Source organism: Pinus tabuliformis, chromosome 9 (genome assembly GCF_031772625.1).
Source record: "Pinus tabuliformis cultivar Carrire ecotype Pingquan chromosome 9, CPIR1, whole genome shotgun sequence".
In the NCBI taxonomy this organism is placed as follows: domain Eukaryota; kingdom Viridiplantae; phylum Streptophyta; class Pinopsida; order Pinales; family Pinaceae; genus Pinus; species Pinus tabuliformis.
Window position 1 is genome coordinate 192,926,815 of NC_142307.1, and position 12,453 is coordinate 192,939,267.

Below are 12,453 nucleotides of genomic sequence, written 5' to 3' on the forward strand. Positions count from 1 at the left end.
GTTCAATACTCAATTGTTGCCATAGATAATGCAATCACTAACTATTTCTTGCAAGACCAAGAAAAAGGAGAATAACCAAGACAAAAATCAAATCCAAAGGTGGAATTTTGATCACCCACTTATCAAACCTAGTCAAAATCTATGAAAACCACAATCTCAAGAGAAACAACAATATACTAAATTCCATAATTGGAATTTCCCTAAATATATCTCAAAATATGCTCGCTTATTTCCAGTGATTCTGATAAGGATCCTGATAGAATCTAGAATCCAACACGACTGCATAAGCAATGTCAAGTCGGGTGTGTGTCAAATAGAGTAGATATCCAAGTAATTGGAAATACATTTTAGGATCCACCTATGGTGAGGTGAAACTAGTGGTAAGAGTAACACCAAACTAAAAATTTGAGTAGGTTTAGGCTTACAATTAACCATACCAAAATGTTGAAGTAAATCAAGGGAATATTTATGTTGGAAGATGGAGATTCCTCTAAAGACTAGTGAACCTGTAAGCTAAGAAAGTAATGTAGTATACCAAGATCTAACATATCAAACTATCCCATTAATGCTTCCATAACATTTTTAATCATAGATGAAGAACTCCCTATGATGATCAAATCATCCACATACAAAACTATAATCAATAAATTAGAACCCTCTCTGAGTGTAAATTGTAGGATCATAATGACAATGGTTGAACCTAGAAGTAAGCATAAAACTATCTATCTTATCATACCAAACTCTAGGAGGATGTTTGAAATCATACAAGGAATGTAGAAGCCTGCAAACAAGTGAAGAATCCTCCACAAAACTATGGGGATTCTCTATATAAATATCCTCGTGTAAATCTCCATGCAAAAAGGCACTCTTTACATTCGTCTGGTAAACTGAATAGCCTTTGGAGGAAACTAGATAAATCACACGATGTATGGAATATATCTTGGTAGTAGGGGTGAAAGTCTCAGAATAGTCAATTCCTTCAACCTATGAAAACCCCTTGGCAACAAGGCATGTGTTATGTTTTTCAATAGATCCATCTACAACATATTTGGTTTTATAGACCCACTTGCAATGAACCAACTTATGTCCCTTTTGAAGAGGAGCAAGATCCCAACTAGGATTCTTCATCAAAGAAGAATACTCGTTTGTCATGGCAGCTTCCCATTGAGGCATTCCAATAGCATCAAGAAAATATTGTGGATCTTCCAAAATGGAATTACCCAAAAGATATATTCATTTTGATTGTGGTTGATTTGAGGCTAGATAACTAAAATTAGTTGCATTATAGCCAAATCTATCAAGATGTTTTATCTTGCAATGGATCCTCGTCAAGGATTCATCTAGAATAGGCTACTCTTGATTGAATTGCTTAGGTTCTAATGATGTTGATGGTATATTTTGTTCTGGCTAAGGACCTTTAGTAGAACTTTCTTCTTCTCCTAGATATATAAAAGCATTACAATGATCAGAACCATTATCAATAACTAAAGATAAGGAAGGAGGGGAAGAGGATCCTATATTGTTATTCTCATCAAAATGAACATCTCTTAAAAACAAAACTTCCTTAGAGGTAGTATCAATAAGATAATAATTTTTTATGTCCTCACATTAACCTATAAATATCAATTTCTAACTCTAAAAGAAGAGACATCAAGATTCTCATGTGTCCAAACTTCCATTGGAGTCATATTCTAAACTACCTTTTCAGGCATCCTATTTTGAATATAATTGGCATAATTACTTGCTTCGTCCTAGAAAGTAGGTGCCAAGTTCTTGGATTGAATCATGAAATTAGCCATCTATTTGATTGTTTAGTTCTTTCTTTCAACAAGACCATTTTGTTGAGGAGTGTAGGGAACATAGTGTTGATGAAGAATGCCTTGTTCTCTACAGAAATTTCAAAATTCCTTTTTAACATATCCCCCCCCCCCCCCCATTATTAGCGTGTAGCTTCTTAATGGAACATGAAGATTTGTTCTCAACAAAATATTTAAAGTTATTAAATGTTGCAAAGACTTAACTCTTACACTTGAGGAAGTACACCCAAGAGTGCCATGCTAAATTATCAATAAATATTAGTGCACATTTGGCCCCTGAAAAAAGAGGAGTTGAAAATGTCATTAAATCACCATGCACCAACTCAATAGGTGTTGATTCCCTTAAGGTTTTCCCTTTAGAAAATGGATCTTGGTGTTGTTTTCCAAGAGTGAAACACACTCCATCAGTACACGAAACTTTTGGAAGACCTGAAACAAAATTTTGAGTGAACATTTGTTGCAAATATCTATAATTTGTATGGCTACATATTTCATGACAAATCCTACTCAAGGAATCAACATGCCAATTATATTATAAAAAAAATGATGAAGGTCAAAAGCGAATGACCCTTAAATAATTTAAATGCATGATCAACATATCCAATAGTAATAACAATTGTTGGATCATGTAGTTCTCTAATAACTACCTGATTTGGAGAAATCTCCACTATTTTCCCATCAACAAAATGGCATATCTAATAGATGGATAATAAATTTGCATAGATCTCAAGGACTAGGAGCACATTATTAATGCACGCATTGGTCAACTACACTGTAATTGACCCCAAAACCTCAAGTTGAGTAGAGTCCTCGAATGTAATTTGTAAAATGCTATCATGCAATGTAAAAGGAAGAAATTTTTTACAATGAATCACATGATGTGATGCCCCTTAAACAAGTATCCAATTATCTATATATCTACCTAGGGCTTGGGATTATAAAGCATCTCCTTTTCCTATTGAGATATTGTGCTTCTTCATGGCATCATCTAAGACATCCAACCTTTTCCAACATTTTTCTTCAGTGTGCCCAAATTTGCCACAAAAGTTGCAAGTTTCATCTGTTTTTGTCTTCTTCTTTCTTGTTACTTTGTTGTCTTAGATGAGGATCCATCCTTCTTGGAAGATGGAGGTTGACACTTAGTATTATGTTAAGGCTTGGAGGGAGACTCATGTGCTTGAGCATAATTTTTCTTTTGTTGAGACTGAGATTTGTGCTAACCTTTGGATTTATGAGCCACCACAACCTCATTTGAAGAGCTAGAGAGGAAATCTAGTTGCTTGAGCTTAGATTGTTTTCGTGATCCCATAATGTCTCAAAGCTAGGCATTTTCAATGAGTCACTAACCGAATCCCTTGTTGCATAGAAGGTAGATGAGAAAACCTGAAAATGACCCTTTAGTTTTGGTAAGATAAAAAAAGGATACATTATGCTTCCTTTTCTTCCTTGCCACGTGTTTTTAATTGGGACAATAATGACCAAAATTGAGAAAGATATTCGTCAATAGAGGCATGCTCATCAGGTACCAAGGTAGTTTAGTTTCTAATTCTAAAACGTGGAATTTGTTGACACTTCAAAATGCAGAAGCTAGCTTATCTCAGCTTTGTTTGGGAGTGGTATACTCTTCAAAATGAAATGGTAGGTTGTCTGAAACATGCAACCCAATCAACCCCATCATTTCATATTGTTTATTCCTATAAGAAAATATTTCAACTTCTTTGTAAAAACCAATTGGTTTTCACTTAACGTTTGCCACAGTCCTTGGATGGTAACATTCGTTATATTTTCCTTTTCTAGGTATGATAATTATATGAAGTAAGCAACTCTATTATCCTTAAAATTATACAAAATAAGCAACTATATCATCCTTAGCTCCGCCATAATATCAAACCCTCCCCCCTTTTTTAAACAACAACTTCAATTTAATACTATTTACTTAGCAAAAACATTGCTCAATTTTTTTTCCCAAATCTCTTTTACCACAGTAAAAATAATTTTTCCAATAACTTTTACCAAATATTTTGCTCAAAAAAACATTTTTTTGTTTTGTTTGTTTTCGTTTTCTTTTTTTCTGTTCTTTTTTTGTTCTTTTTTTTTTCTTTTTAAAAGATATCTTCTACCTTAAATTAATGCTAAGCATATCACAAATTTAAAGAGAAAATTGATTTCATAGTTCTGAGACATGCCTGGGGCCGGATGAAAAATATGATGAATTTCTTGATCATCTTATCGTCTTTCGGAGACAACCCCAAAGAAGCTTCACTGAAGCCTTTGAAATAGTCATTTTTTTTTATTGTTGCAAATGAAAATTCTATATTGAAACCAATCTTACCATCACTTTTGGTTTTCAGCCCCTGAATACATAGGTCCAATCATTACAAATATGTTACCTTCGAATTATCCTTCCCTGGATCATTTGTTTGCCCAGTTGATGGAGGATGGATTTGCACAAACAAAGGAGCAACACTTCCTCAAAATAATGAGGAAGTGAGCACAGTGAGTGTTGAACAAACAATGAAAGGAACGCTCAATACATGAAATAAGTCAACTCGTGATTTGTGGAATGAAGGAGAACACTTAACATCTATACATGTTGAGCATGATCTATATGTAGGTCAGGGAAATGAATAACAATCAGAAAATAAAAGAATTTTTCTAATATTGGAATGCTTACCCAAAGACTATTTCAACCATTGGGAGCAAATTTAATGTCAGTGGCGTTATTTTTTTAAGAACTAGGCTAAACCTAGGCTGAGGCCAACCCCAATGTTGGATGGAAGAATAATCTTCCCACTAGTGGGATGTTATCACCCAGATTGCGTGAAGCTCGATTGATCTTAGATTGCCCCTGGGATAGCTTACCGCCCCCAAAAGTGGCTCATATCCTCAACCCCTCCCCTTGAAATTTGAACCTATGACCTGGTAAGGACCAAGCCCCAAACAAACCAATTGATCTACACCTCATGGGTTCACGCTCTTCAATGATTGATTTGCTTGTTCATGTAGGCAGAGAACTTGACCTAGTCTTAGCACTAAGTTGACATAGTTGATGATTGTGAGTTCGAATCTGAATGTCTTCGTCTACAAGGTCAAGTTTTACAAATCATGGGCACTATAACGAGTGGGAAATTTATAGGGTAATTCAATCCTCACCTCAGCCTAATTAGAGAGAAACCCCTCACGCTTTTAAGGATTTGTGGTTAGAGGACCACAAAAAATTAGTGAGCCTCAACACCAAATAATGATCTGCAGCACTAGGAAATTATAAAAACTAAATCTAGATCGAAAACTATATCCAAAGAACCTAAAAAAATGTCACTTCCATTCATATTAGAAAAATATATCTCTAAAACAAAAAATGAGAAGGGACTTGTATCAATCTCTAATATTGTGTAAGAGTGTTAAAGCACCCACATATTAGACTGTAAATTCTAGCAACCTTCTATAAAGAGATCAAACCAAATGAAGAACAAAGAAATCACTTCATTAAGAAAATATATTGTACATCAACCTAATTTATAGGAGCAATAGAAGCTTCTAGGAATAACTAGAAAATAAGACTGACAATGCAGCAAATAAAGATACTACATGAGCTTATAAATTTCAAAGCTCTTTTATTGGAACTCTAACACCATATAAGTAAAAAAATTATTTATTAAATATTTATAATCAATTATTTTAAATCTAAACCATTATCACGAAAACATTAACTCCCTACTAACACATAATCAAACTTTAAAGTTATATCTCCATTAATCTTACAATTACATACCTTTTACAAATATAATATGAATACAAAAGTAACTAACATTAGTACACACTCTCAACAAATTCTTAATGATAAACACCATTTTAAGGTTTTATCAAAATCACTTCTTTATATATCATACATCTTTCATAAAGTTTCATATTAATACTTACATATGTAAATAACATAATCTTACTCTACCCTGGATGCAGGTGTTAATCACGGTAATTAAGTTGATGAGACGGGATGATGGCGGACGGGGCTGTCACTTGGCCCTCTGCAACCTTCCCAAGGTCACCATGAATGGCATTCATGGCACCTCGCAGGAGTCATTTAATCCCTACTCAAGTCGAGGCAAGGCCATTGCCCACTTAACCATGGAGCCGGAGAACTTTCCTGTTACTCTGCCCCTGATTCACTGTGTATTCCCTCCGTAGGTAGGAGAAACGACTGAACGCACCAGCACTAGGCACAGATGTTGGCTTGTGAGCTGCATTGATCTGGGTATTGGCTTCACAATTCCCACACAGACCTCTGTAATTCGTCTCACGACCTCCAGTGCTCTGTAATTTCCACGCAAAGCCCTTCTGTCAATTCCTCTTCTGCTCCTCCTGACTCTCTACCTGTTCTCATATCCACCATGGTCCGCCATCATATGTGCAACCAATGTGGTGGCACGCGAGGCGGAAGTTCTCGTTCCCCTGCTTTGCATAGCCATGACTCTGCTTCCCTTGCTTCCTCTGCCGAAAATCCCCACCATAACCTTTTTGTAGGTCGGTATCCAGATACAAGAAGTGGCAGAGGCAGAGCCAGCCTCCACAGCTCAAGACGGGAAGCTGTAGTTGTTCGCATTGCAACCTTTCCTCTGCCTCCGCATCATGTTCCTCACACATCGCAATTTCGGTTTTGAAGCTCTTTGAACCGCCTGGTTATTGTAGCCATTGTCTCAATTTCCATTACAGAAGAGATCGAGTAGCATATTCCCATGACCATTTCTATGGAGGAGGCGAACAAAGCCGGCCCAAGCAGGAACAAGGGCAACAATGATGAGCAGGCAGTTGATGGAGGTCGGAACAGAAGGCACGGTAAAGCCATTGTTGGAAGTTCGCATGTTGAGATGGGCGTTCACAGTGACACACGGGCCTTGGAGAGCCGTCTAGATGACCCATCAGGCCTGTAGGTTGAGGCTGGCAGCATAGAGGAAGGCCATCAGGCATTGGGACATGGTGAGTCAGACAACTCGGATGACTAGACATGTCCAATTGTGGAGGAGCCTGCTTCGGAAGACTTTGAGCAGTGTGTCATGTCTGCCAGGTGGCATTTCTTTTAGTTCTTGGTTTAGCTTTGTTCTGTCTTATGTGTCCTCAAGATAATCTGTTGGTCAGCTGGTCTAGTCAGGATAAACTGTTGTTTTTGGTGTCAGTTTTGGTGTTGGTTTTGGTCGATTGGTCTAGTCAGGAAAAACTGTGGCTTGATTTCTGGATATATTTTGGACATATCTTTGGACTGGTTTCCCCTTGGTTGGGGCAGTCTCAGGAAACTATCATGGATGCCTGTTGATTGAGGCCTGGTTCATCTGTGGCCAAGATTCACTGTAATTAACTTTTTTTGTATCATATTAATAGATTAACCTTAATTAGAAAAAAAAACATAATATTACTCTAGACTTCCATATCTTTTTATATTTCATTACAACACCACAACCTATGTTTTATAATTTCCTTTTAAGCTAAAAATATGGAAAGCAAAAGAAAATTTCAACATCCATAAAATTGTCCATCAACCATTTATATTTGCAATATACCTAAAATTCCATCAATAATTTATAATTGGAAGGATATTTGTTGTGTTTAATCGAATTAATGTTCTTTTTTGTGTAAGGTTGATATATTTGATCCTATCCCATACCCAAAAGAGTGAAATTTGTGTCATATTTGATTGAGTTCCTATCCACTCGGGACATCTTCAAGAGGGGGAGGTTGGGAAACTTCTTGTTGGGGCCTCATGAAAACTGGACCGTAAGGGGGAATATATGGTATTTCAGGAGGCATGGGGGGATGGGGTTGGTTACTAGCTTGATGGGAAGTTTCAGTGTGAGAGTGTGCATTAGTACCTACCATGGCCCTCCTTCTAGTGCCAAATCTGTTGACGGGCTGGAATTCTCTGCCAACAACAAAGGAGATCTCCCTGGTGTAGGATCCCAACTATACCCTGCACCGTTTGATTTAAGGATCTCTTCCAGTATGTAGGCCCCACTGTCATTCAGATGATTTGAGCTTGCTTCAAACAAAAGTGGATTGAGGGCTCAATTGAAATCATGAACAAAAATCAAAAAAATTAAGTTTTTAATCTAATCTATCAATTTAACAATAGTAAGTTCAGGGATGTCCAGGTTGAGCTACTCTATTAGGTATGTGTTCCATAGCTTGTACTCGGTTGTAATGGGGGTGACCTGCGACTGCTCTTAATCATGTATGTGCAGGCATTCGAGTGCATTTGGTATGAGGGTGGTCCTTTTGGCCTTCACCTAATTACTTAAAGTTACCAGTTTTGTGTACATCCTTACCAGTTCCACCACCTAGTGTATGATATTCTCTTTGGTAACGGGAAGATATTCTACAAGGGATGCCTATTTATATGTATCAATGAAGGCCTGCACTTCTCTCAAGATATCTTCTTTATCCTTACATGTCTGACTTCCCCAATGGATGAAACTCCATGAATTTGGATCATAGGCTCTAGACCACTGAAAACGTGTATGTATGAAGCTAACACCCTGTCCACATCTTTGGCTAGTTTTTCTTTTGACTTGATATTGATGCAGATTTGAACCTTATCATTTTTCATGGTGATCCAATCATTTTTTGGGACTACAGCTGGTGCTCTTGGTTACTTGATGAACCACTCATGCATACTATCTAGAGCGACCACATCTTCCTTGAGCATCACAACTCTCTCTTTTGTGTGAGCTTGTATAGCCAAGATTGGGGTCACTATGTGGTGTATCTTTTACATCTCCTCATAGACCATCCCCATGGATTCCCCAAGGGTCTCTACCTCTCATTTTATTGCTACCTATGATTTCATTGTGCTTGAGTGAATCAAACTGAGGGCTGCATTTTCTTCTTCTGCTCTCTTTCTCTCCTACTTTGCTTTATCAGCCCTTTGTTCTTATACGTAAAAACTATTCTGAAGGTCCATAATTTGTTTTCTCATCCAAACCACATTATTTTCCATGGCGGTTATGAAATTCATCCCAACCGAGGCTATCATCTCTAGATTCACAGTGGTGTCAGGCACAATCTCCTTGGTTGTGGTGACTAACAAGGGATCTGCTGAGTTTCTATCATAATACTTCTTCCTTTCCTGCATGATTTTGAGGTTGACTTGGTCGAAGGTGAGCTTAGTGAGATTTAGGGATTCCTCTTCTTGCTCCTCCGAGAAGCCCAACTCTTGTAAGGGAAGGTGCCCTCCAGTGAGGGGAGTAGAAGGAGGAATATCTAATGGGGGTAGTTCATCTTGTTCTGCGTCTAGTTAAGACATCCTACTAGTATCTCCCTGTTCAACTCTCCTTCTTTCTTCCTCCTTAATCTTATTTAGTTCTTCTTCCAGCCACTTCCTCTCTTGTTCTGCTAGCTCTTGTTGCCTCTTGAGCTCTTCGGCCTACTTAATTTTTTCTTCTTTCTCCACCAGCTCATGTTCTAGCCTCTTCCTCTCTTTCTCCTCTTTGACCTTCTGTTTTTCTTGCTACCTTTTATTCTCCGCTTCTTCTTGGGCCCTTCACTCCTCTTATTGCTTTTCTTCCAGTTGTTTCTTCCTTTCCTCCTCTTCCTGTCACCTCTTCTTTTTGATCTAGCCCTGGTCACTGGACTCTTGAGGTTGCTTGAGCTCTTGTTCCCTTTTCCTCTTGAGTTCTTATTTATTCTTTTTCAGGGCATCGTTCCTTTGTTCTAGCGTTTGGTTATTGTTTTCCATTTCTGGGTTGCTTGGAATATCTTCAACCTCTTTCTCTTTCTGCTTCTCAGATCTCCCGGTGGATTTTTGTGTCTCCTATTGTTTCTTCTTCAGGGTGGAGGCTCTCTCTTGAAGATTGACATTTTCCTGAGAGTTCTTGAGGAGCTCCTCACCTCTTTCCTGTTGCTCACTGGGGTTGAGTTCCCTAGTAGCGTTATACCAATTCTTTACCCAGTCTTCATGATCCTGTCTGGCGTGCGAATATGACCAATTAAATGTTTCTTTCTTGCAGTGGGTAGCTATGACTTTATCAGGATCGTAAGTCTAATAGTTGAGGTTTATAATGTGACTACTCTTCAAAGCTTCATCTTCTGCTTCTAGTTGTGTGATGTTCTCAACTACATATGCCCCGATGACGAGTGGGAAGGTCAGCCATGGTTTCTTCTTGCCTTTGCTTAGTACTTGTGAAAAACCTTGCGTCATCTGGTGGCATACTTCTCGCGTGAGTACTTTATCTATGACAGACCTTGGCAGAGCATGAGGGGCCTTATGGGCACCAAAAACTGTTATGAATGTACCTTCCTAGATGGGGAACCAACGTGCCACCTTGACAATAGTTTACATAGCCCTCTTCCACATGCATGGGGGCTCCTCCCCGAATAATTTTTGGTATAGTGGGGCAATAAAATACTCGGAGATAACATCTATCATACCCTTATAGGTGGTGCCTAAGAATAATTTTTAGTGGTTGTGCACGGTGCTGGCTACTAATGAATCCAAGTTATAGCTCCAATTATCGAACTGGCATCTTGCACAAACAACATCTAGGAGGTATGAAGCCATGTAGAATTCTAGTGGTTGCTCTGGCTTTGGATGCTTTTCTGAAATGATGTTTGTCCTTAGGGCCAACACCAGAATACTCACCCAGTTGAAGACTCTTCCATGGGTGGTGACAACATACATGAGAGGGAACCAGGTAACGTGGAATACGTCATAGTCTACTTTTCCAGCAAGCGGCACATCATGGTGGTAATCAGTTGGTAAACTTTTCTTAGCCCTTCTATCATGTACATTTGATCTGCTCTAACCCAGAATTTAGATGGGTCTTCCCACCATTCCCTCTAGATGTCTTTGTTCAGCGTCACAAAGTCAGAGAGCCACAAGGTATTGAAGGTCTCTTGCTTCTCAAGGAGCCTGTAGTAAGTGGAAATATCAGTAGAAGATATCGCTACTAAGGGTCAGCGAGTATGGTCCTTGACTATCCATGAATTTGTATCTGTATTCTGCAGGACCCAATCAATAGTTTCAGCGCATGGGAAGATAGGAGGGTATGATGCTATCTTGTGGAGTTTATACCTCTTGACATTTAGGTACACTAGGAAATCTTCCTGGGTTTCTGGCATGTCCGGCTTGGTGAACTCTTCATAGATGTTGTACCAGGAGAGCCTTGTAATCTTACTCATATTGCAAGTCGTGTCTCTATATATGGGTGGTTCCTCATACTGATAGATCTCCAATGAACTACTTCCTCAGCTTTTACGAGCAGTCTTTGTAGTTGGGGGTGCCATCTCATCTTCGAAAGAGAAGATGTGTAGAATTTCTCACTGTATATCAACAGATTATGCAATATACTAAAGAAAAATACTAGATCTACTTCTATAACAAACTTGCAGAAGCTTAATCGATTTTGAGCAAGATCAGATAGAACACATATAACTGAGAATGAGAAAGCAATCACACATGAACACAGAAGAATACTCTAGGGAAAGCCTCAGCTAAAAATCCTGATCTCTGTAATATCATACAAGTGGAAATATGTTCGATTACATAAAGCTTTAGCTCACAATCTATCCATCTCTCGGTACAATCCTACAATACAGCTCATAGATTGAATAGACACAACATATGCCTTCCCTCAGCCCTCCAAGCCTCCTATTTCCTTGCGCAATTTCTCTTGGGGTCCAATGCTGCCACCTGTGTGAATTGACCTCTCACACAACTCATCAAACTCAAAAGTAACTGCACAATCTCCAAGGAATAAATTCCTTCTGCATGTAAGAGATATCCTCAATGGAATATTCCTGCAACTGATAGTACATTGTCCCATCACCTAACCTCAACTGGGTCTCTAACTGAACTAACATGCATGAGTTGGTTATGAGAGAATATTCAGTTATCTGAAGTGCAGCAGTTACATTCATGCATGCATCAACTAACTGAACTCACAATCAATTCCACAAACTATTGGAACTAATCTAACTGGACTTAACTCAGATAACTGAACTAACTAATTACAACTCAAAGTACAACTCATCCTGATCTCCTTAATCAAGGGATAACTTCCTCAATCAATGGAGAGACTGTTGCATGTCTTCACATAGACTTCATGTTTGATTTCCTAAAACTAATTAACTCAAGATGAATTAATTAATTATTTTACAAACAGCTGCTAAGATCAAATTCAAATTTTAATTCTCAATTTTAGTTCAGGGACTAACTAAAATTGGAATGTATCCTGAAATGCTATTTATAGCAGTGCTATTTTTAGCACTTCTATTTTTAGAATTTCTTGTTGCTATTTCAACACTCCATCTCAACAAGAAAGGGATTATCAATCACCCCAATCCTGTCTCTCTAGAACTCAAACTTTCATTTTGACAATGCCTTAGTCAAAATATTTGCATCCTGTTCCTCGGTCAAAACATACAGCAACAACATGATCCTCTACACCACACAGTCTCTAAGATGATGATACTGGATATCATTGTGCTTGGACCTGTCATGAAAAATTGGATTCTCATAGAGTTTGATACAACTCTGAGTATCACAGTAGATCACAGTTGGATCCATCCTCTGACCAAACAATCCCACTAGAATCTTCCGCATCTAAATGGCCTCACATGTTGCCTGACTGGCAGCCATGTATTCAGCCTC